We start from the raw sequence: 23,746 nt of genomic DNA, 5'->3' as shown, positions 1-23,746 counted from the left end.
CTCGTTCTCAACTTGATTTAGACCAGGGCTGGACTGGGACAAAAAATCGGCCCGGACATTTTGGCCCAGACTGGCCCACTACATATGAACATAAACACAACTGTGTACGCCCTTGAATATTTATACCAACAACTCCTATTAAAACCACCAACGTCATCTAATGAGTGAGATGAAATAACTACTAAGTTTAAAATACAATTCTCCAATTGCATTGGCAATACCAGTCTTTCTCACAAGATGTTTATATAGTATTGGTCAGTGCACCTCTATCCCTCTAGGGGGGTTGGGGGGCATGCTCCCCTGTAAGAAAATTTTGTGCATTTTAATGTTAAATTCATCAATCTGGTGCACTTTGAGAGCTCAAAATTAAGAGCTCCAACCCATATTCAGTGTGCAAATTGAACAAAGAAAAACTCAAAACTCTTTTAGTTGGGATATAGTGTCTGTCTACATTACATACTACATAATTAATCATAGTTATAATATTAATCACATGACAGTTATAGCCATATATTGTAAAACACATGCACTGAAAAATAAAAAGCAACTTTCATAATTAGCTTTTTTGGCGGAAAACATGGTTTACAAACGGGTCTTATACTCTAATTATAATTCTAGTAAAATGCGTTAATGCGTAACTGAGAGTAATGGGTTCCCTAAGCCTGTCCTGTGTTCTGAAAGTAGCCTAGTTCTGCTTACCACAGATCTCTACACTCACTAATGTCTCTCGTGAGTCGTGATCCCCCTCACTCCTCAGACACTGAAGGCGGTTTCTTTGTTTTTCACGCCATTTCTCTGCACATTGAATTCCTTGCGTTTCTTCTCCATCGCTCTGACTATTTTGACAGATACTCACTGACACTGCTCGCTCGCTCAGCCCAGAGGGGGAGGTGATTAAAGATGTGATTGGACCAGCCCAGTGTCAATCAAGAAAATAACCAATGGGCCGCTGATCTCCGTTTCATTGGCCGGTCTGTGAGAAAGGACCCACGGTGACTTTTTTGTCCGATGCGTTTCAACGGCACAAAGATCCCAGTGCCGCGGCCGCTAAACTAAACGCAATGAGCCGCTGACACGAGTTGGATGGGCAGTAAAAAACAAAAAAATTAAGTTTGAGATGTATCGGCCCACAAAGCACGTCGGCCCATCGGCCAAATGCCCGAATTGCCCGATGGCCAGTCCAGCCCTGATTTAGACTTTTAGCGCTATGTTTGTTACGGAGATGTTTTCTAAAGCCTGAAAAAGTCCAAAATCTCTGGTAGCATCCAGTCTGGTCACACATCACTTGAAACTTCTTACCAGGATAAAACGCATGGAAAACTTTGAGATGACGGATCAACATTTGAACAGTAACAAAACTAGACTTGCAAACAAAACATCTGAACATCATAACTCTTTAGTTGAGAAGCTTGGCTCTTAGGTCCTTGACTCTGGGAGTTTCGTGAGAATGACCCACATCAATGTTGTAGATGGTGGTCTGCACAAATGTGTACATGCCATTTAAGGCCTGGTCATAGGAGATGCCGAAAACATAATGTGCTTTGACTAGTTCATCAAAGGCTGACAGGGAAGACTTGCCCTTGCAGGGAAGGAGATCACCATCCAATGCAATGTAGAACTCATTCATGTGCTTTCTTGTCGTCCTAACTGCCAGTATGTAGGGCTGCCTTCGCTGGTTTGGACCAGAGTGCTCCTGAAGGCTGCGACATGACTGTAAGATAACAATAAACTGAAATTCATCTACACTGAACAATACATTTTGATGGATAAGTCACACTCTGATAGAAACCTTTGATCGCACAGTTAGCTTTCCCATGCAGAATATTTTCAGCATGTGATAAGGCAACCAAGGTTTTTGTACCACGGTCACACAAAGAGAGACAATTAAACAGAGTCGCATGTCCCTGCAAACTCCAATACGTTGGCAAGACAAACAGACAACTAAAAATAAAAATGAACGAGCACAAGACTGCAGTTAAAAGAGGTGAACCCCACTCTCTATGCACTTCAAGGAGGCAAAACATAAATGATCAGACTTAAAATTCTGTGGAGGTGACATTGAAAAAGAAACAGATCAATAATCTGGGGGGTTACACAATTGCCTTTTGACAATGGCTATTGCCGTTGGAGATCAGGACACACTGACCTTATGAAATTTAACTACATGGTCCTGATCTTTACAGCTCCCTTCTTTCCACTTGGAGGTGGTGGCAGTAGGTAGACCAGCAGTAGCAGTGAGGCCATGTCACTATCCCAACCTGAGAAGGCAGGAGCATCTGCTTTAAGCATGATATACACCTGACCAAAACCTTTGAAACTACATCAATATTAAAACTCAAAACTCTTTTCAATAACAATACTAGTTCTACAACTAACACATTTTTTTGATAATCAATTAACCTGTCAATTAATAATCAATTGGTTGATTAAAATTTATTTATTTTTATTTATTTATTTATTAAAAAAGGGACAATGTATATTGATAAACATTTCAATAATGTAAATATGCCAGAATTAGGCCCAGGGCTACTTTCCATCTGCAGTCCCCCGTCAGGTCATCACAAAACAACACATAACAAAACTAACATTTAAGTTTAAATAGAATACTACACAGTTTAAAGAACACCCTAAAATTCAGTAACAATTACAAAAGACACCACTGTTTTCAGACAAATTACACATATACAGTATACAGTACAGTGCTATTCTATGTACTTCAAATGCATTGCAGTTTTGCTAAAATACTGGAATTAGAATAAATTCTGGAATTACAATAAATACTAAATTTGGTTTGATATACATACAAATGCTTACACAATACTACAGTGTTCTTTATTTGTATACCTCGATTTTAAAGAAGAGAAAAGAAAAAAAAAACAGAAAGAAAGGAAAATTGTTTAATGGTCACAATTTTGATGTGTCTTGAGCCATTGTTTAAGTTGATTCTTAAATCTGGGAAATGTCGGACATTCTCTAATGACAAGTGGTAATTTGTTCCAAATCTCTGACCCCTTTATTGACAGCACATATTGTCCAAATGTAGTACGCCTGTACGGTACCACACAATTACCCCTGATGGAAGCTCTGGTGACACTTCTTCCCTCTCCCTGTTTTTTTAGTGTAATATATTCACTCAGTGGGGGTGGGGCAAGACCGTGCAGGATCTTATAAACAGCACAGGCATATTTAAGCTTTAGAAAATTTTCAAAACTTAGTAGGTTATATTTCTGTAATATTAAGCAGTGGTGATGTGAAAACGGTTTCCTGTCAAATATTTTTAAGGCTCTTTTGAAAAGTGACTCAATTGGTTTAAGCGTTGTGGCATTTGTGAGTGACCAATTTACAAAACAATATTCAATGTGCGATAAAATCATAGAATGAAGAAACATTCTGGCTGCTTTACAAGATAGTGATGGTCTGATGTATTTGAAGTTTGCAAGATTAAATTTAACACTTTTCGATAGACACTTTACATGATTTTTAAAAGATAGTGTGGGATCTAAAACAACGCCAAGATACTTAAATTCATTTACTAGCTGTATTTCTTCTTGTTTTAAAAATATATTTGAACGTGTCATATCAGTCTGCCGCTTAGAAAACATTATACAAACAGTTTTTTTGGGATTTAACAGTAGACATGATTTTGTAAGCCACTCCTGTACACAAGTCAGTGCAGATGTAAGCGCCTGAGAGGCGTCTTGGGCAGTTTTTGCATGTGTAAAGAGTACTGCATCGTCTGCATACATTAAAACATTTGTGTTTTGGCATACTGTAGGGAGGTCGTTAATGTATAGGGAAAATAGAATTGGTGCAACCTTCTTTTTACAACCTTTTTACAAAAAGGCCTGTATTTTATCAGGGAAATTTTACTCTGCACAATGCGGTCCTTCAAACATTGTGCAAATTGAAGCCTATGAAAACGCTAGTAAATTAATCTACGTGGACTATACATTATGAAAGATATATATATATATATATATATATATATATATATATGATAACATTATAAACCACTATATTAAAAATGCTAAATGTAAAAACAAAAGCACAAACTAAGTGTAAACTGGTTAAAGGTTGAATGTTCTACAGTAACACACATTACATTTTCTGAACAGCATTATTCAGTAAATGTATGAGATTTTTAACATTTATATATTTTACATAATCTCATTTCAGTTACTGCTCTCATAATAACACCATTAGTTTTGTTTAATGTAGAGTTTAAAGATAAATAAATCTTGTGTAAAATGCTGGGGCACACACATCTCGAAACAGTGTTTCACAGACCAAACTAATCGATAATGAAATTTCTCGATTATTTTCATTAGCGATTTCATTGATTAGTTGTTGCAGCCCTAAAAAATATATATTATTTGTCTACACAGCCATTTGTCATGGTAAAGAAATGAAATAAGTGGACATTTGAAAGATACACACCAGATTCATGTCAATTATTTACCTGGGACCCCGTCATCCTCATCAGTGTTCTCCTCTGCAGACTGGATATGGTTCTTGGCTTGCTTTATTACTTTGGCCTTCAGGAAATCCCATTTCTCAAGGAGTTTTGATGAAGTCTCAGCTCCAAACAACAGGTCAAAGTCTTGCGCTACCTAAAGGGGAGGAAGCAAGCATATGTGTATTTGATGATGGTGCTAGTCGTAGGTGACAGTATTAATCTTTGAACACCTGTTCTTGACATTGCAAAAACATAGAAAAAAAAACCAAACTTACCAGGCCTTTTGTGTCAAGAAACCTTGGGAACACAGTAAGCACTGTGCTGCATTGCTCAGGATCATGGATCAACTTTTGCCTGTGCTGGAAGGTTTCTCTCATTTTCATGAAGATCTGTTCTAGTAGAGATATGGCCTCACGACACAGTTCTCCCTCCAACTGCTGCACTTTAGTCACTTCTCTCTCCAAGATTGGTCCACTGCTGCCTGTAGTGTGAGAGCTCCTTCTCCTACACCCATTGGTACCGCCATTGCTGAGTTCTCGCTGTGTGTTTTTAATCTTCCAGGCAATGTAGCCCTTATTGCTGTCTATGTCAAAAAAGTGTTCCCGAAACACAACAAAGATGGAAATGTGTGTGTGTATATATATATATATATATATATATATAAATTTCCGCATGAATTAATAGAGATCTTTAGAAAAGAAGTGTGAGACTTCTAAAATGCACCAGAACATTATTCATTTGTTTGTTAAGATTAACCTTATGGACTCACATAGCCTTTTTTGGAGTAGGGATCTTTTAGAGAGGGGAACAGTGTTACTATCCCCAACGCATACTGTGCTCTTTTATCCATAGGGGGAGCACGTCTGTGGAATAAATGTGCATTAAAACCAACACACCGGAAAACCTATGATCTGCGCAAGGCCACAGCTCATTAGCCACGGTTGTCATTTAATGATAATCACCTATTTGATTACAACTACCATATCTGCAAATGAATACTATGAATATATGTCACAGGAACACTCAACCTGTTTTCATTACTGAATGATTCAGCATTTTGAACGAATCGATTGAGCCAAAGATTCAATGACCCATTCATAAACATCGGTCTCATTCTCTTGAATGATCAGCCGTTTGAACGAATCTTTTGAATGAATGAATCAATGACTCACTCATTAAGACGGTCGCCTGCCGCCACCTACTGGTGATTTAGTGTTAAATGTTTAAAGGTGGTATCATTCTTTCCAACAACGTTTCTTATATGTAAATTTAAATCAATTTCATAACATTATTTTATGCAATTGTAATTTTTCAGTGTAAATGATATAATTTGATCAGCGCCAAGGGTAACAGCCCTATAGTGTCTTATTATTCGAAATAATTGAATTTATTGATCAAATTTAGGATTTTAAAATGAAAGATGAAGCATACGTTTAATAATATTGGGGAAGGGGATGCCCTTTAAAGGTGCAGATATTACAATATGGTGATTTAAATTTCAAAGCTGATTGACCACTGATGAGAATGTTGTTTCAGAATAAATTAACACATCTTTTTTACTCGTACAAGTGAATGACAGATGTACTTATCCGAAGGACGAGCGTATGAAAAGGCTTAATGTTGAGGCCTCCCTATATAGCAATGTTATCAGGATACACATACACCGGTAGGCAGTGGCCCACCTTACCTTTTGACTACGTCGTGGTCCACCAGAATTTATAGTTTACCCACCTCTTTTTTAACCACTACACAGCTGATTGCAAACGTCTTCTTTCCCGCAAGATCACACGGGAGAGTCGATTGCCCAGCGTCTGAGGGAGGCGATGGCCTCTTGGAGGAGAGGATTGTCTACATTACAACAGACAACGGAGCTAATGTGGTGTAGGCAGCTTCTCTAAATAACTGGACTAGGCTACAGTGCTTTGGCCACAGACTACATCTAGCAAGAGGTGAGTAAAGTTATATTAACCCTTAGGGGTCTACAAACGAGTGTTTTTTTTTAATATAACTCTATTTTATTATTTATATTTATATTAATACAATGTAATATTTAAAATATCAATTTAATTTTAAATATACATTTAAATATGTATTATATAAAACCCATGGTGCAGTTTTTTTGGCAGTTTTCTAGTTGGTAATAAACATTTAAACAGTTATCCATTGTATTTGATGCTATAGGAGATTACAAAAAAAGAAATATAATACGGAAAAGTAGGTAATATGTTAGCGTTTAGCAGTAGCTTAGCAAGGATTCTAATTTCTCCCACAATGCATTGCATGACGTCAAAATGAAGTACTCGCTGTTGGACAACAGAGGAAAGCCCACTAGCTAACATTAGCTAGTGAAAGAGTGACAGTGTCAGATATATAAGTAAATATATTGAGATAGATAGATAGATAGATTGATTAATCATAAGTATAACACAGATAGATAGTGAGAGATAGCATAGCATAACAGTTTAGAGATAAAGAAGAGTAGATAATAAGTAGACAAAATGGTTTAGTAATGTTACTTTGTTTGTGGCGGGTGCAAAAACTTTAGCAAAATTGGACATAGGGTCCATTGTTTTCCCAAGGACAAAGGGATCTTCCGAAGCTGGGTGCAACTTGTCAAGATTAGGCGAGCAGATTTTTCAGCTAAGTTAGCTCTGTCGCCGCCTATACTCGAGAATATGCAGCGCGCATTTCAAAGCGGAGGATTACCACTCAGGGGATGCCAAGATGGTCTCACTTCACTTGGATTAAAGAGTGAGAGGAGTGCTAAATTACTTCCTACCGCACTGCCGTCTGTGAACGCAAACCTCTCTGCTTGCCCTGTCGAGAGAAGCGAGATATTAGGCGTTTCTCAATGTCAAGGAAGGATCCTCGGAAGCCGGAATTTCGAGGATGCTACGTCATCGGTGTCCGTCGAAGGACTGTTCCAATGTCGAGGATCCTCAGAATTTCAACCAAGGACTGAGTCCTTCGTTCGGAAAATATCCCATACACAGGAAAGGATGCATATGTGTAGCCTTCGTGCTCTTAAAATCACCCACAATCCTATGCGCAGCTTTGCTATCTTGTTCAAAAACTAAAAAATGCCGACCGTTAGCGGAGTCGGAGTGATAACGGCAATATGCTTTCAAATGTAAGCAAGTATAATTTTAGTTTAGCCATTTATTTAATGTTTGTTAAACTATTTAACATATCGGCTCAAATTTACTGAGGGGATTTAAAGCTGTTCCCTTTTACTGGTGATTAACTTTTTAATTTTTACTTCATTAGCCTTTTTTGTTGGTCACATATTTTACCATTGCATGTGTTTTAACAGCTAGATCATGTTGCTATGGACGTAGTGCTAGTTCTGTTCACTCCTTTTTAAATAAATATTTTGTGTCAAATTATTGATTTATTTGGTAGGTAGCCGTTTGGTAGGTACAACCCCTTCAGGCTGATTCAATCAAGACACCTCTGCTTTAGAGTTTGCGGGGTTGTATTCACTATATAGACCATTTCACAAGATGTAAACAACACTGGTCCAGAAGCACTTCCTGTTTCAGTTTTTTAACACTACATAAAAGCTGGGATAAAATACAACCAACAGAACATTTAAAACTGAATCAAAAAGTTAAACAAACATCTTTAAGATGTTTTCTTTACATGTGAAATAAAGAAAACAGTTACAAACTGAAACAGGAAGTGCTTCTGGACCAGTGTTGTTTACATCTTGTGAAATGGTCTTATACTTTATTTATTTATTTCTATGAGGACTGACAAGACGAAATAAGGACTGTCAACAAACAGTGCAGTACACCAGGGGCTCGTTCTTCGTACGTCGCTAACTCAGTTAGCTGGATTTGATTGTTGGCGATTTGCCATGATCTTGGATCGTTTGGTTCTTCGACGCTCATCCTGGACTTGCTGTCATAGCAACAGGTCCGTCAGCTTGAACCTGCTCGCGAGCAGGCTTATTTCATGTAAACAGGATTAGATCACGGCTGATACGGAAGTCCTTCAGCGCAGCGCGATAGTGTAGCTTAATTTCTGAGATTTATTTTTGTTTTGTCGTGAAACGATCGTCGTGAGGGTGTCGTTTAAATACATTATTATTTTGTTGGAAATGCACATTAATGTTCGATTCGATGTCGGGCTTCAACAACAGCACAAAATGTTTGCATTGCCCTAAAATTATTTGCGAGTGGCTTCCTTTACACCATTGGAGATGCGGAGAACTTGATAAGCTTTCTGTCGTGCCATTCACAAAGTAGTGCTCTTAGTTTTTTTTTTTTTTTTTTTGCCAACTTAGGGTATATTATAATTTTTAATGAAGATAATGCAATCATGATGCCGATTATGCCGATGCCGATTATGCCGATTATAGGCTTAACTTACGTGATTGGTGCCATATACTGTAGACTGCACACATGTTCCCATCAAGGCCTCAATGAAGGGACTTTGTGAGCAGAAAGGGGGCTTATACAGTGCAGCCAAATTACTATTACAATTTTTAATATTCCAGATTTAGAAATATTATATCACTTTTTTTAAAAGGCATTTGACTGAGTAAAATCTTTTAGATGGTGTGTGACCATGTTCTATATCACAAATCAGTGTGAAAGCAAAATGGCCAGGATCTGTGCATTACTCAAGAATTTTAAGAGCTTCACATTTATGAACATTATTTGAACATGGTAAGGAAAATTATAAATATCAAACTCACGGTATTACATACACTTATGCTGAGAACTGCATTTTTCCATTAAACAGGTGATTACAACAGGATCCTGCATGGAGACAGGTGTTTTATGACCCCATTCCCTGACCCAAACCCCAGACCACTTACAATGCAGCTCTAGGACAAGGGCACACAATGACATGAGCTTTGGCCAATAAAGGGATTTCAGGGTCTGAAAAGCCTGAGGGTTGCACCTGACTGGGCCTGTGACATTGCATGTGCCATATTACACAACACTGCCAACATCAGAAAAAGAAAAAAAAAATGTTTAATTAAGCCTAAAATAAAAGACAAGACAAATTTGCAAAACTCTGTTTGCTTAGAGTTTTATTTCAATAGTTCTTTGTAAAGAAAAGCCAGTTATTCAGTCATCTTTTTAAAAGATATTATGCAAGGTCAGCAATAGTACTCTGTGTGATTTTACTCTGAAGTTTATTTTGAAGCAACTCTATTTCTAGTGCAGTTTTTTCTTAGTCAAGTTCTGTTTCTCCCCCTGATTTTTATTTTTTCAAAACACTCTATTTTCTGTTGAAGACTCATATAGGGAACAAATGCAACAAATAAAAAGCAAAAGTTGTCTCCACTGCCCACCCCTGTATCACTGCTGTGTGCAGACTCTTCTGTACATGTGGACTCCTGTCAGAAATAATAGGCATAGGCACAAGTAGAAATCAATTAAAGCCATCAATTAAATTAAAGTACTTCCTCCAAAGGACAGTCATCTGAGAAGTTTTCTTCACTCTCCAGTGCAATGTTTGATAACTCATGGCAAAATATTTTTTACATTAACATACGTTTATCAGTTTTTACTTTCAAAAGACAAAGCAATTTATCATTACTCAAGATTTAACAGCTGAAATGACTAAACCAGCCAATTTGGATTATAGGTCTACTTCATTTAATGCAGCAACAAATTATTTCACAGTGTACAAAGATAATTTAAATCTCATTTCCCAGTGATGAAGGTGTTGCTGCTACTGGTCCCTGATGTGGGTCTGGAAGAGCTGAACCCAGGGATGCCCTTCACAACAGGTCAATTCACATTCAACCCAAGGGTCAGCTCTTCTGCCAGGGTCAGGAGCATCATTATTATTTTTTTCTCAGCATTTTTCCTGTTTGCTTTTATAAACAGACAATCATTTATTTAACAGTGCCTTTTAAAAGAGACTAGTAGGCCTATAAGGCCTAAAATTACCATTAAGTACTTCACTTTCACCATGTTTATTATTATAGTGTGGTGACTCGACATTACAATGAACAAAGTAATTATGAAATTATGAAAATAAAAATAAAATAATAATAAGTTATTAAAACATCTAACATGGCCACCACAATTTGTCTTCTAGTTTTGCCAGCACTCTCTCCTGGCTTTTGCACACTTTGAGGTGTTCCCTGGCGTTTTAATTAAAGACTGAAATTCGGCATAACCTTGCATTAAAAGCGCTTGCTCTGCTTGGGAGAAAAACTGGGCGTGTTCTTTGGCCATGCTGAACAGCCAATAGCAGCGCTGCTGATCACTGGTTCTGCTATCGATACATGTCCCCTTTTAAACCAACGCGAGAACGCGCAGTTATCTCAGATAACTCAATCCAGCGATACTAATAATAAACAACAGGTGTGTTCGAAGAACCCAATTAGCCGGATCATGATTAGCACGATGATATTATCTTGGATGTCTCATTTGATCTCGGATGTTTTAAGCAACGTACGAAGAATGAGCCCCAGCACTATGATTTTTGCAGCGCCGAAGCGGACCTTTCACTGGTGTAATGACGCAATGACGTGCACTTGCTAGCCTGTTGCATTTACGTGTTCTCCGAATGCTAAAGAGGACCCTTGCCTAGCCTCTGAAGGAAATGACTTGGAAGGACCCGTCCTGCCTAAGGAAGTATCCTTGACATTGAGAAACACCTATCCACAAGTTTCCTACGCCCCCATGAGCCCTTGCGTCAAAAGTGGGTGCGACTTCCGGTTGGAAGTAAACAAAGCGCGACTTGACATGCTTGACACTCGTTCATTCAACAGTTGACAGTCATTCAAGTTATAGCGATCCAAACTAGCTAACGATGTGGGAACACAACCTCAGCGAAATTCAAAAGGGTGAAATAACAGTACCTTTACCCTCTGCAGTAGTTGATTGGAAGTATTATTTAACATTATTAATAATCAATACTCATCAAGGCATGGTGACAGACAGTTGTGTGAGCTGACAAACAATTAAAAAATACACACTTAGTCATTGAGCTTTGGAGTTTATTCAAAATTATAAATGAATGTGCTGCTTGAATACATTAACTGGCACATTTGGTATTCTGTCAACACAGGCTTTGATCCTGAGTTTAGGTGTAACATCAGTAGAGAACAGCCAAACACATGCTGATAGAGTTTATAGAATATTAAGAATTTAAACAAATGTACACAGGAAGATTCGTCGTCTTTTGGGAGGTGATGGAAACTACAGTCGTTGGCAGGATCACTGTGATTTCGTTTTCAGCTTATGTTCAAAACAATCACGTTTAAGCCACTGAACTAGTTTAATCCGGTTATACATATAACCGCGAACAGCACATGTTGTCCCTGAGCTCCGTAACGACATCTCTCATAAAGATTTGCGTCTTTAAATAGTAAAATAATTCTCCGAAAAACAGCTAGCCTCTTCGCTAACTAACACACAAAACACCATTGGAATGCTACTTCCGCCGCCTCACCGGAAGTTTCACGCACTTTATTTTTTACAGGAGCGCCCCTCGGAAACTTGTGGATTGTCACGGTAAGTTCATGCTAACGGTAATGTTTACAAGCTGCGTGTTCGCTAGCGCTGTGTGTATTTTCTATAGCTACCGTGTTCCCTTTGACACAGCCTCCACTATAAGTACGATCACTCTGACATTAGAAGAGCATTTTTCGTGATTCACGAATTTGAGCCAAAACAAAATTGCCCTGAAGTAAATGTCCATATCGTCATGAAAGCTTCGTGGCTAGTGTTTGGATCAGTGGAGATGATCATCAAGCGGCTTTTGCAATCGTGTGTTTGCGTTTTGTTATAACGTTAGACTGCTACGGTTCTCTTTAACATTGACCGTGTCGTCAGGGCTGTAGTGGAGGCTAACGCAGTTTACCCACCGCTGAAATTATGTCAGAAACAGTTTATCCACTTCAGAGTTTAGCTAACGATACCTCTCAGTAATTCACTACCTCACAGAGTTTATGTAACTTTCCCAGATAGCAAACTGATATTGAATCAACGTGGAAATATGACATCGAAACAACGTTGATCTGACATTGTTTTGCTCATCGAATTAACATTGAACCAACGTCAGACGCGTCATTCTTTCAAAACTAACGGAAAATCAACTTGAAATCAACGCGTTGTTTCAACGTTATGAAAGCAAACCAATTTTCGATTTTCATTTAGCTTTGAAGAATGCCGCGTCTGACGTTGGTTCAACGTTAATTTGATGAGCAAAATCAACGTTGTTTCAATGTCATGAGAGACGTCGTTTCTACGTTGATTCAATGTCAGTTTTCTGTCTGGGTTACCACATGTATTACCACTAGTATTGGTGTAAACATTTAATAGTAACATTCAAATCATCAAATATGGTCTGCATATCTTTTATGTATTTTTTAAAGCCACAATATGTAATTGTTCTGCTTTAAAAATAGCAAAAATAACTGTATCTATGTTATATATTTCTGTTAGATGTGTACTTACATTATCCCGACAGTTTCCACCAACTTTCAAATACGGAGAAACTTATAGTTTAATTCGAAGACACGGGACGTTTCTTTATTTCCGTTTCGTCGCCCGTGTATGGCGTCATATAACCTTTGACTCCTCTATTTTCTCTAACTTCCTTGCGGAAACCGCCAAACACAAAGGGGAACACTGGACTACCGCCAATAAAGCAAAGAAAATGACGAAGAAAAAAAAGTAGTACGTATTTTTATGTGTGTAAATCACGTGCCCGCTCACGAGCGCTCACTCTTAACAGACACACTGTCCCCGCCGGTGCTGCTCGCGCATAAAGCGCTCCCCGTTCACAGTAACCGGGTCGTCTCATTCAAATCAGCCAACTGTTGCTGTTAGCGAGCCGCGCATATTGAATACTCTTATGAGTCAGGCTGCGAATGTACGTGCCCGCTTCAGCGCGCTCATGCTTACTAAATAAACGCCTCACCTCCGGCGCCGCGCACTCACTACATTCCCTTTAGCCTTTAGCACATAGTGGATGCATAACGCAAACCCAGTCAAACGTTTGACTGCAGTATCTTATGAGCTTTATAATCCGGTGCGCCCTATAAATGAAACATGTTCTAAAATAGGTAATTCATTGAAGGGGCGTAATATTAATATTTATATTCGTCTGTATAATAGTTATGGACCACGATTACGCTTTGCCTGCACGTTCTGCTGCTACAGCCAGCTCATTAGCTAAAGCTCAAACGTACCTGAAAAATATGACCCGAGAAGGGTTTGGGACAGGAGAAGCTTGACACAGGTAAACATTGGCGTTGCATTTAAAGCTTCTTGACAAGCTAAATCTACAGAGAGATGCCGTATATCCGTATATTTTGTGAAACGACGATGTCATGTGCTGAGCTGGTTGTCATTGACAGCGACAGCAACTCCCGTGAGCCCACGCTCTTTCCCCACGTCATCAAAGTACGTCTTTTGTTATTATTTTAAACGAGTGACCCCTGGTGGCCAAAAATCGCATACTGTACGTTTAAAACATTTGGTCCAATGTTCTGTAATCTCCCTGGCAATCTCATAACATTCTGTTTACTGTTTATGTTTGCTATAATTCATATGCAGGACAATTTCATGTTTTTCCATTAGTGGCAATGATCTGTATACAGTATTATTATTATGCCTGCAGGTTATGCAACATCTTTAATATAATGAAGGCCCTTCAGGAAAGCTACACCGATTCACCTGCAGCTCTTCGAGAGGTTAGCGCCAGTTTGCCCTGATGCACGCGCCCCCATCGCCACCTCCGTCAAACAGGGTCCTGAGGAGGACGTCAGCCTCTACCTAGCCTGGCAGTCACGCTTCAGGAACCTAACTTCACATTATTTTCTTTCCACAGACAAGTCCAATGATTTAGTGGTATTTATCTATTTTAGTTATCTTCTTTCCTTCTGTCCCTGTCATCTCATTTAGTGGTGGTTTCCTGCATTCTGCATGTTTTGTTTTTTTCTTTGTGTGCTGTTGCTTTGGTTTTACTTTGCACAAAATCATTACTGTTTTTTCTTAGGCTATTGATTCCCGTGATCTTGTTTATAAATTCCCATTCAGCCATTAGCCTACCTTCGTGATCACGCAAAGCGGTCTGTTCAGAATTACAACCAACATAAAGTATAAGTGTGCATGTACAAATTTGCAGTAATGTTCGGTAAAAATAAACGTATAAAATGAAACCGGAGAGATAGTTAATGAGTCAATTAACTATGTTCCTAAACATGATCCATAACGGGATTAATTTCAGTATGGCTAATGTAGCCCTTCATCCCACCCTAATCATGGACTAACCATATCAGAAAACACATACAAATACATGTATTTGATGTACAGTACACATGTATATTTGAATCACACATAACTAACCTTAACCCATACACATAATATATTAATTGTAAACACACACACACACACAAACACACAATTCACTTATTTAAATGGGTTAGAGTTATGTGTGTATATATGCATAGGCCTACATATATAAATGCATATATATATATATATATATATATATATATATATATATATATATATTATAAATAATATATACTTCAGGTTACCATAAGTTAGCTAACTTTAATGAAGAGTTGGTCATGTAAGCTATAGCTAGCTGCAATTAACCCATTATCTTCCAATAAGCATTAACTAAAACTTAGTTAACTACATAACTACATTTTACTACATAAAATGTACTGACTAGATTCACGAGAGGTCGGCTAATGTGTGTAAAAGTAAAAAATTCAGTAATTTCATTAATTTAGCAGCTCCACGACACGCGTCACTTCCTCATTCCAGAGCTCCTATGGCGGTCTATGGGAGTGCCGTAACTCTGTGGCTCTGGACCACACTATTGCAGCAAGCAAAGAAACCATGTGCAAACATTTCAGGTCTAGCCCTTCATCTGTGGGCTTCTTTACATAGATTTGTTTACTTGAAACCTGCGTCTTTGTTCAGTAATCTTTGTCCTTGTTCAGGAAATGTTTAGTAACCATTAGAAGCAATGCCAATAAATTGTTTTTTTCTTATAAAGATTCATGTGTTCTGTGTACTTTATAACATTTTGAGGCCAATTGAGCGATCACAACAGAATAAGCAATTATTATTTATATTAATTTTCATCCAAACGAGGCGATTGAAAGCCCTGATAGGTCTGATATACTGTAGGACTATGGAATTGTTGTCTGATGGTTGAAAAACCACACGAGAGTCTTCTTCTACTCCTGCCTAAAACTCCATCAGCCCAGCATATAGCCTATCTGTACGCAGTGTACCGGTATTGCCTAGGGATAAGTAGGAAAGTTTTAAACTCTGTAAGTAGGTTAGAAACGTCTCTGATGCATGTTTATTGTTGTTTATTGTTACTGTTGTTCAAAGGACTCCGTGTAAAAAATAAAAAGGTGAAGTAAACATAAACCATGAACATACTCGTGCGTGCTGGTTTGAAGGGGACCATTATCCTGCATGAAGTGTGAGTATGCTCTGTGTAGCACAAACGGATTCAGGCATTATGCCTCTTATCCAGGATGCTGCGTTAGGCACGTTACATCTGTATCAGTATATTTAAAGTAGCCTATTCCTCGTCTGTATGGATAGAAAATGGTTATATTACAAGACACAAGTTCAGATAGGCTTCTCAGAGCCTGTTTTATTACAGGTTTGAATGAATGAAATAATGTCTCTTCTGTATTAGAAAAATAAATATATAAATAAGAAATAACTAAAAGAAATACCTCCAAATTTAACAAAAATAGCTCTCACAAACTTACAAAAACGAACTAACAAAATGTATCTTTAGTTTTTGTCCTCTTCATCCTGTATTTGTTCCTCATCCTCCTTGTTTGCCCATTTATGTTTTGCTTTAGAGCTGATCTTTCCCAGAAGTTTTTTGAAAACAAGGACATTTTCATAATAATAATAATAATAATAAAAAAAAACAGCCAGGACAGGACGTGAAAACAGGACTGTTGGTCACCCTAACCTAGTCTAAAGTCTGGGGCATTGCGCGTACATTCAGATGCTATTTGTGCATGCTTGCAGATACAGAGTGAACAATGCACATACACTACTAGATGATTCTCTCATCTACACAGATGCGTTTTACTTTTTGCAAATGATACATTATTGTAAGGAAAACTATTTAAACACGAGGGAAATCATTGTTGTGTCAATGACGATAGGAAAAATAGGCATAAAGCTTACACATTTACCCAAATATAGTATATGCATGTTTAACCAAAGCTAATATGGCTGTGTTTGTCCCGTCCCCAATGTCTCCTCTTTCTTTCACGGCCCTGACGAGAACATCGATCTCCTCGGCTGTGAACCATCAGACTTTACTGTGAACCGATTCTGAAGCGCGCCGCTGCCTCTGCCAGCGTCTACCTCATGTGACGTCATCGCCGAGTCGTGTGAAAAATAACCGTTACTAACCAAAAACTACAAAAACTGCACTTTAACACCATTTTGGAGACATTCCTAACTTTATATACATATCTTAACTGCTTTATGTACCCATTAATCGATAGCAGTGTTTAACCTGCACCATGCCCTTTAAAACTGTTTAATGCACAGCTAGCCCATAGTTTATTGAACTCTATTGTGATAATAGAGCGACGTGTGTCTCTCGCAGACCCTCCTGTCCCGGAGTTTGAGCTGAATGTTGAACTCTTATTGGCCGTTGAAACTGCTGGACTGATGCTGGGAATCACCACCGCCGCGGCTGGATTCATTTACTACAAGATCAAATCTGGGCTGTGAGGTGAGAGCGCGCCGGTCCACTTATGGAACAATATAAACATCACAGGATTTTATTTTTCAATTTACTCTTTTTATTTCTAAGGAGAAGATCATAGTACCACAGTAATGATGGTAAGTTTGACATTTCACTCAGTTAAAGGTTCTCTAAGCGATGCTGGGCCAAAACATTTTTTGTCACATACATCAAACGTCTCCTCACTATCGGCTAGCTGCCAGTCCCCTAAACACACTGTAAAAAAAACGCGGTCTCTGTTGACACCACAGCAGGGTTCTCAAGTCTCACGCATTGGCCGTGAGACACACTCATTTCGACCGGTTCACACGCTCACATGCCACACTGTGTATTTCTCACGCTGAAAAGGCAATGCCAACCAAGTTGTCCTGGCTGAAAGCTTTCTAACGTTGTATACGAGGCGCAGGAAAACAAAGTGAAGTTTCCTGCCGCCAGCGCGTATCTCCGCCAGATTGCGTTTGTTACTAGGCAACATACTGTATATCACAAACGTCAGAATGTATAAGACTATATGTAATGGATTGGAAAGTATTCTACGCTGTAAACAGCAGGCCTAGCAAGTGTCACCGGGGTGACAAAAAGGCAGGCGGAACCTTTTATCATGGCCGGGTTTCTGTGGGGAGGGATTTCCGGTGTGGGACCCGGAAGACTCTAGCGCCGGAAAACTCAGAGCGGAGACGGAGAATGATTAGTTAATTCAAAACAGGTGCGGGGCAGGACTATCGCGATCGCAATTGGGACACGTTGTCAGTTGGGAAGGATAAAAGGGCATTTCATCTTCAACAAAGGAGGGGCAGGAGAGATGAAAGGCTGTGTGTGACGTTCGGGTGGATCTGGAGATGTGGATAAGAGATAAGTGCTGTTGATGTTTGGACTGTGATACGAGAAATCTGTTTGGAGGATGTGATGAGACTTCATGAGGTGTAAATCTGTCTTTTTGGAGGAAGTTTGAATGTCCCACGCTTTATTGGAAGAAGTCCAAGAGATTGTAGTGCTGTGCAGTGGACCAGATCCCCTGTCTACGCCCTAGTTTGTGAGTGACAAGACTTTGCAGTGTTGTTCATTAAATCACGTGTGCCGATTTGTGTGAATTACAGTTAAACACGAGTGGAAGTGTAATGCAGTGACATCGGGGAAACGGATCTGGCTGTGGATATATCGCCCGCATCTCGTTGGATGGAGGAAGTCATCTAGTGGTGAAATTCTTCTCTTCTCCTCTTTAATCTCTACGTAGGATTGTGAAGTGCAGCTTTGCTGTTGAACCCTTATTCCTCTCTGTTCATCTAGATCCTATGAGTACAACCAGCTACACTGTTGAACCCGCACCGTTATTCTCTGTCTGCCTGAGCCCTGTGAAGAGAGCCAGTTGTACTGTGGAATCGTCATCATAATTCTCTCTGTCTGCCTGAGCCCTGTGAAGAGAGCCAGCTTTGCTGTTAAATCCTTACTCCTCCATGTTCAGTTGGATCCTGTGAGTAGAACCAGCTACACTGTTGAATTCTCACCTGTATTCTCTGTCTGCCTGAGCCCCGTGAAGAGAGCCAGCTTTGCTGTTGAACCCTTATTCCTCTCTGTTCATCTGGATTCCGTGAGTAGAGCCAGTTATACCGTGAACCCTCACCGTTATTCTCTGTCTGCCCGAGCCCTGTGAAGAGAGCCAGTCGTACTGTGGAATCGTCATCATAATTCTCTCTGTCTGCCTGAGCCCTGTGAAGAGAGCCAGCTTTGCTGTTGAACCCTTATTCCTCTCTGTTCATCTGGATTCTGTGAGTAGAGCCAGTTATACTGTCGAACCCGCACCGTTATTCTCTGTCTGCCTGAGCCCTGTGAAGAGAGCCAGCTTTGCTGTTGAATCCTTACTCCTCCATGTTCAGTTGGATCCTGTGAGTAGAACCAGTTACACTGTTGAATTCTCACCTGTATTCTCTGTCTGCCTGAGCCCCGTGAAGAGAGCCAGCTTTGCTGTTGAACCCTTATTCCTCTCTGTTCATCTGGATTCCGTGAGTAGAGCCAGTTATACCGTGAACCCTCACCGTTATTCTCTGTCTGCCCGAGCCCTGTGAAGAGAGCCAGTCGTACTGTGGAATCGTCATCATAATTCTCTCTGTCTGCCTGAGCCCTGTGAAGAGAGCCAGCTTTGCTGTTGAACCCTTATTCCTCTCTGTTCATCTGGATTCTGTGAGTAGAGCCAGTTATACTGTCGAACCCGCACCGTTATTCTCTGTCTGCCTGAGCCCTGTGAAGAGAGCCAGCTTTGCTGTTGAATCCTTACTCCTCCATGTTCAGTTGGATCCTGTGAGTAGAACCAGTTACACTGTTGAATTCTCACCTGTATTCTCTGTCTGCCTGAGCCCCGTGAAGAGAGCCAGCTTTGCTGTTGAACCCTTATTCCTCTCTGTTCATCTGGATTCCGTGAGTAGAGCCAGTTATACCGTGAACCCTCACCGTTATTCTCTGTCTGCCCGAGCCCTGTGAAGAGAGCCAGTCGTACTGTGGAATCGTCATCATAATTCTCTCTGTCTGCCTGAGCCCTGTGAAGAGAGACAGCTTTGCTGTTGAACCCTTATTCCTCTCTGTTCATCTGGATTCTGTGAGTAGAGCCAGTTATACTGTCGAACCCGCACCGTTATTCTCTGTCTGCCTGAGCCCTGTGAAGAGAGCCAGCTTTGCTGTTGAATCCTTACTCCTCCATGTTCAGTTGGATCCTGTGAGTAGAACCAGTTACACTGTTGAATTCTCACCTGTATTCTCTGTCTGCCTGAGCCCCGTGAAGAGAGCCAGCTTTGCTGTTGAATCCTTACTCCTCCATGTTCAGTTGGATCCTGTGAGTAGAACCAGTTACACTGTTGAATTCTCACCTGTATTCTCTGTCTGCCTGAGCCCCGTGAAGAGAGCCAGCTTTGCTGTTGAATCCTTACTCCTCCATGTTCAGTTGGATCCTGTGAGTAGAACCAGTTACACTGTTGAATTCTCACCTGTATTCTCTGTCTGCCTGAGCCCCGTGAAGAGAGCCAGCTTTGCTGTTGAACCCTTATTCCTCTCTGTTCATCTGGATTCCGTGAGCAGAGCCAGTTATACCGTGAACCCTCACCGTTATTCTCTGTCTGCCCGAGCCCTGTGAAGAGAGCCAGTCGTACTGTGGAATCGTCATCATAATTCTCTCTGTCTGCCTGAGCCCTGTGAAGAGAGCCAGCTTTGCTGTTGAACCCTTATTCCTCTCTGTTCATCTGGATTCTGTGAGTAGAGCCAGTTATACTGTCGAACCCGCACCGTTATTCTCTGTCTGCCTGAGCCCTGTGAAGAGAGCCAGCTTTGCTGTTGAATCCTTACTCCTCCATGTTCAGTTGGATCCTGTGAGTAGAACCAGTTACACTGTTGAATTCTCACCTGTATTCTCTGTCTGCCTGAGCCCCGTGAAGAGAGCCAGCTTTGCTGTTGAATCCTTACTCCTCCATGTTCAGTTGGATCCTGTGAGTAGAACCAGTTACACTGTTGAATTCTCACCTGTATTCTCTGTCTGCCTGAGCCCCGTGAAGAGAGCCAGCTTTGCTGTTGAACCCTTATTCCTCTCTGTTCATCTGGATTCCGTGAGTAGAGCCAGTTATACCGTGAACCCTCACCGTTATTCTCTGTCTGCCCGAGCCCTGTGAAGAGAGCCAGTCGTACTGTGGAATCGTCATCATAATTCTCTCTGTCTGCTCGAGCCCTGTGAAGAGAGCCAGTTATACTGTGAAGTTGTCATCTTGACTTTCCGCCTGTCTGGGCAGCCTGTTGTTGAATCTTTACTCTCCCCTGTCTATCCGGATTCTGTGAGTAGAGCCAGCTATACTGTTGAATCCTCACCTGTCTTCTGTCTGCCTGAGCCCTGGAAAGAGAGCCAGCTTTGTTGTGGATTCCGTATTCCCCTCCGCCCATCCGAGCCCTGTGAGGAGAGAAACCGTTCTGCTGGGAATCTGAGAGAACTAGTTCTACTATTGAATCCTCACCTGTCTTCTGTCTGCCTGGGTCCCGAGAAGAGAGCCAGCTTTGCCGTGGATTCCGTACTCCTTTCCGTTCATCCGAATCCTGTGAAGAGAGAGATTGTTCTGCTGTGAATCTGAGAGAACCAGTTATACTGTTGCACCCTCATCTGTCTTCTGTCGGCCTGGGTCCGGAGAAGAGGGCCAGCTTTGCTGTGGATTCCGTACTACTCTCCGTCCATCCGAATCCCGGGAGAAGAGAAATTGTTCTGCTGTGAATTCGAGAACTAGTCCAGCTGTGAATCCTCATCTGCTCTGCCCACCCGAGTTTTGCTTCAGCTTGCCGAAGGCTGTTTTAGTTTAATTTATTTAATAAAGATTCTGAATTTTCTCTAACTTACTTTGCCTCTGTGTCCTCTGTGGTGTTGGCTCCTCGCGGTGGTACGTGTGTCGGGGGTTGGGACGGCCGGTCATCTGGTGTCCGGTCCCCCCGTGACACAAGCGCACCCATGGTAAAAGGAAAGAAAGTTACAGAAAACATCTTCTACAAACCATTTTAATTTGCAAATACTTATTAATAATATAAAAGTGCATGACGTGCAAATCAGATAATAATCAAGTGCAATAATATAAACATGTTTTGTCAAAGCATCAGTCCCGAACCGGCATCAACACTAAATTTCAACATCTGCTTCCTCCTTCACAGGCGTCTGCCGTGATTAAACTTCTCCACAGTTGTTCCAGGAAAACACGAAAAGCTGTGAAGTGATCCATATGGTTGTTTCTTCTTTGGTTTGAAAGATTAAAAGGTAAGCAACGGGACGGATCGGTTTTAGTCTCGGCATTTGTCCTCCGACTGCAACTGCTAGCGCTGTCACCGGAAAAAAGTTTACCCCCTACTTCCGGTCTCGGCGGCCATTTTTGTGAAATAGGCCTATTGTGCAGCAAGTTTACGTGTAACAGGTTGTTGGGAAATACAGCAAACCAGTTTGTTTCCATGGTGACCGCGAGTGGCTTTCTGTCCTGGAGCTCTTCAGAGGACAAGCGAACATCTCCCACAGGCTATTAGAACACTTAACTCACGTTAATATTTATATATATACTCTATGTTGTTTAATAAAAAACAAATCTTACCACCAACTGAATACTTAATTAACTTTATACGTAGATGGAACTCCAGTGCTAAAAGTTGATGAGTTTAAATTTTTAGGTCTTCTGCTAGACTCACAACTGTCATTTAGATCACATATTGATTTAGTTATCAAGAAAATATCATACGACTCAAAATACTTTATTTTTCTTTTTCAATTGCTTTACTCATCCAGTTAGAGAAAGAATCATTACTCAGTTAATACTACCAATCCTTGATTATGCCGACATAATTTACCAAAACACCTCCGACACAAATCTTCGTCCTCTTAATGTTGTTTACATTAATTTATGTAGATTTGTACTGAGGTGTCCATACAAAACGCACCATTGCCAAATGTACGATTTATTAAACTGGTTTTCTTTAAATTCAAGAAGTCAGTATCATTGCTTTCAGTTTATTTTTAAATGCCATTACTTCAATTACCCTCTGTATCTAAAACAATATCTAATTCCATTTCGCTCTTCATTTAACTTAAGACACACTGATCAACTATTTTTTCACGTTCCTAAAATTAATAAAGAAGTGGGTCGTCAGAAAAATATAAAGCTCCGTCAGACTGGAACGGTTTACCAATGGAAATTAGATCCACTACTTTGTTTAAGTTTAAGTTATTACTAAATGATTATTTGCAGAACACATGTGTAATGAACCACAGGGAACAGAGGAATCGATTTGCAGCTTTATTGACAGAGTCGTACAGGCAGGGTCGAGACGAGGCAGACAGAGCAATGCAGACAAGACAACAGGAATATCCAGGAGACAGGCAGAGATCAGGGCAGGCAGCAATATTCGTAATCCTTAAACAGTCCGAGTTCAGGCCAGGCAGATATCAATCACAGTAGAGTCAAACAGTCCAAAGTCCAAAACCAGAAAATCAGAACCAGGATATAAACGCTCAGAAATGATCACCGGGGCAAATCAAGACTTCGCACTGGTGTGGTGTGTGGAAGTGGCTTTTATGGGTGTGTGTAAATGCAGTGCAGGTGTGGTGTGCAATCAGTCCCAGGTATGAGGTATGATGGGAATTTGAGTTTGAAACCAATGGTCAATATTCCGGTGAAGGCTCCCTCTGGTGGCGAAGAGGAGACGAAGCGGGAGCCTCCATTGCAACAGAGCCCCCCCCCCTGCGAGCGGCTCCCGACGCGAGGAGGAAAATGTTGTCGGGGTCTCCCACGAGGTCGAGGGGCCGGTTTCTCCGGGTGAGTCCTATGAAACTCCTCAGTGAGAGCGGGGTCCAGGATATCCCTCGAATTGACCCAGGACTGTTCCTCCGGACCGTACCCCTCCCAGTCGACCAGATACTGGAGAATGTTACCCCGACGTCTGGAGTCTAGCAACTTGTGCACCTTGTACGCCTCCTCGCCGTCAACCAGAAAGGCAGGAGGGCCCTGGGAGGTGGCCCCCTCCTCCGTCTCTCCCCTCGGACCACCAGCGGGTCTCAACAGA

General features: G+C 40.6%; 1 pseudogene; it reads right to left on the bottom strand.

The window, feature by feature from the left end:
- Window positions 1–1,396: 1,396 nt before the first annotated feature.
- LOC148997310 (uncharacterized) lies at window positions 1,397–21,658 on the bottom strand (annotated as a pseudogene).
- Between the last annotated feature and the right edge of the window lie 2,088 nt (window positions 21,659–23,746).

Source organism: Pimephales promelas, chromosome 2, assembly GCF_988280905.1.
Source record: "Pimephales promelas chromosome 2, fPimPro1.hap1.1, whole genome shotgun sequence".
Lineage (NCBI taxonomy): Eukaryota > Metazoa > Chordata > Actinopteri > Cypriniformes > Leuciscidae > Pimephales > Pimephales promelas.
The sequence above is the reverse complement of the archived record's forward strand: the minus strand, read 5'-3'. Positions and strand labels throughout refer to the sequence as shown.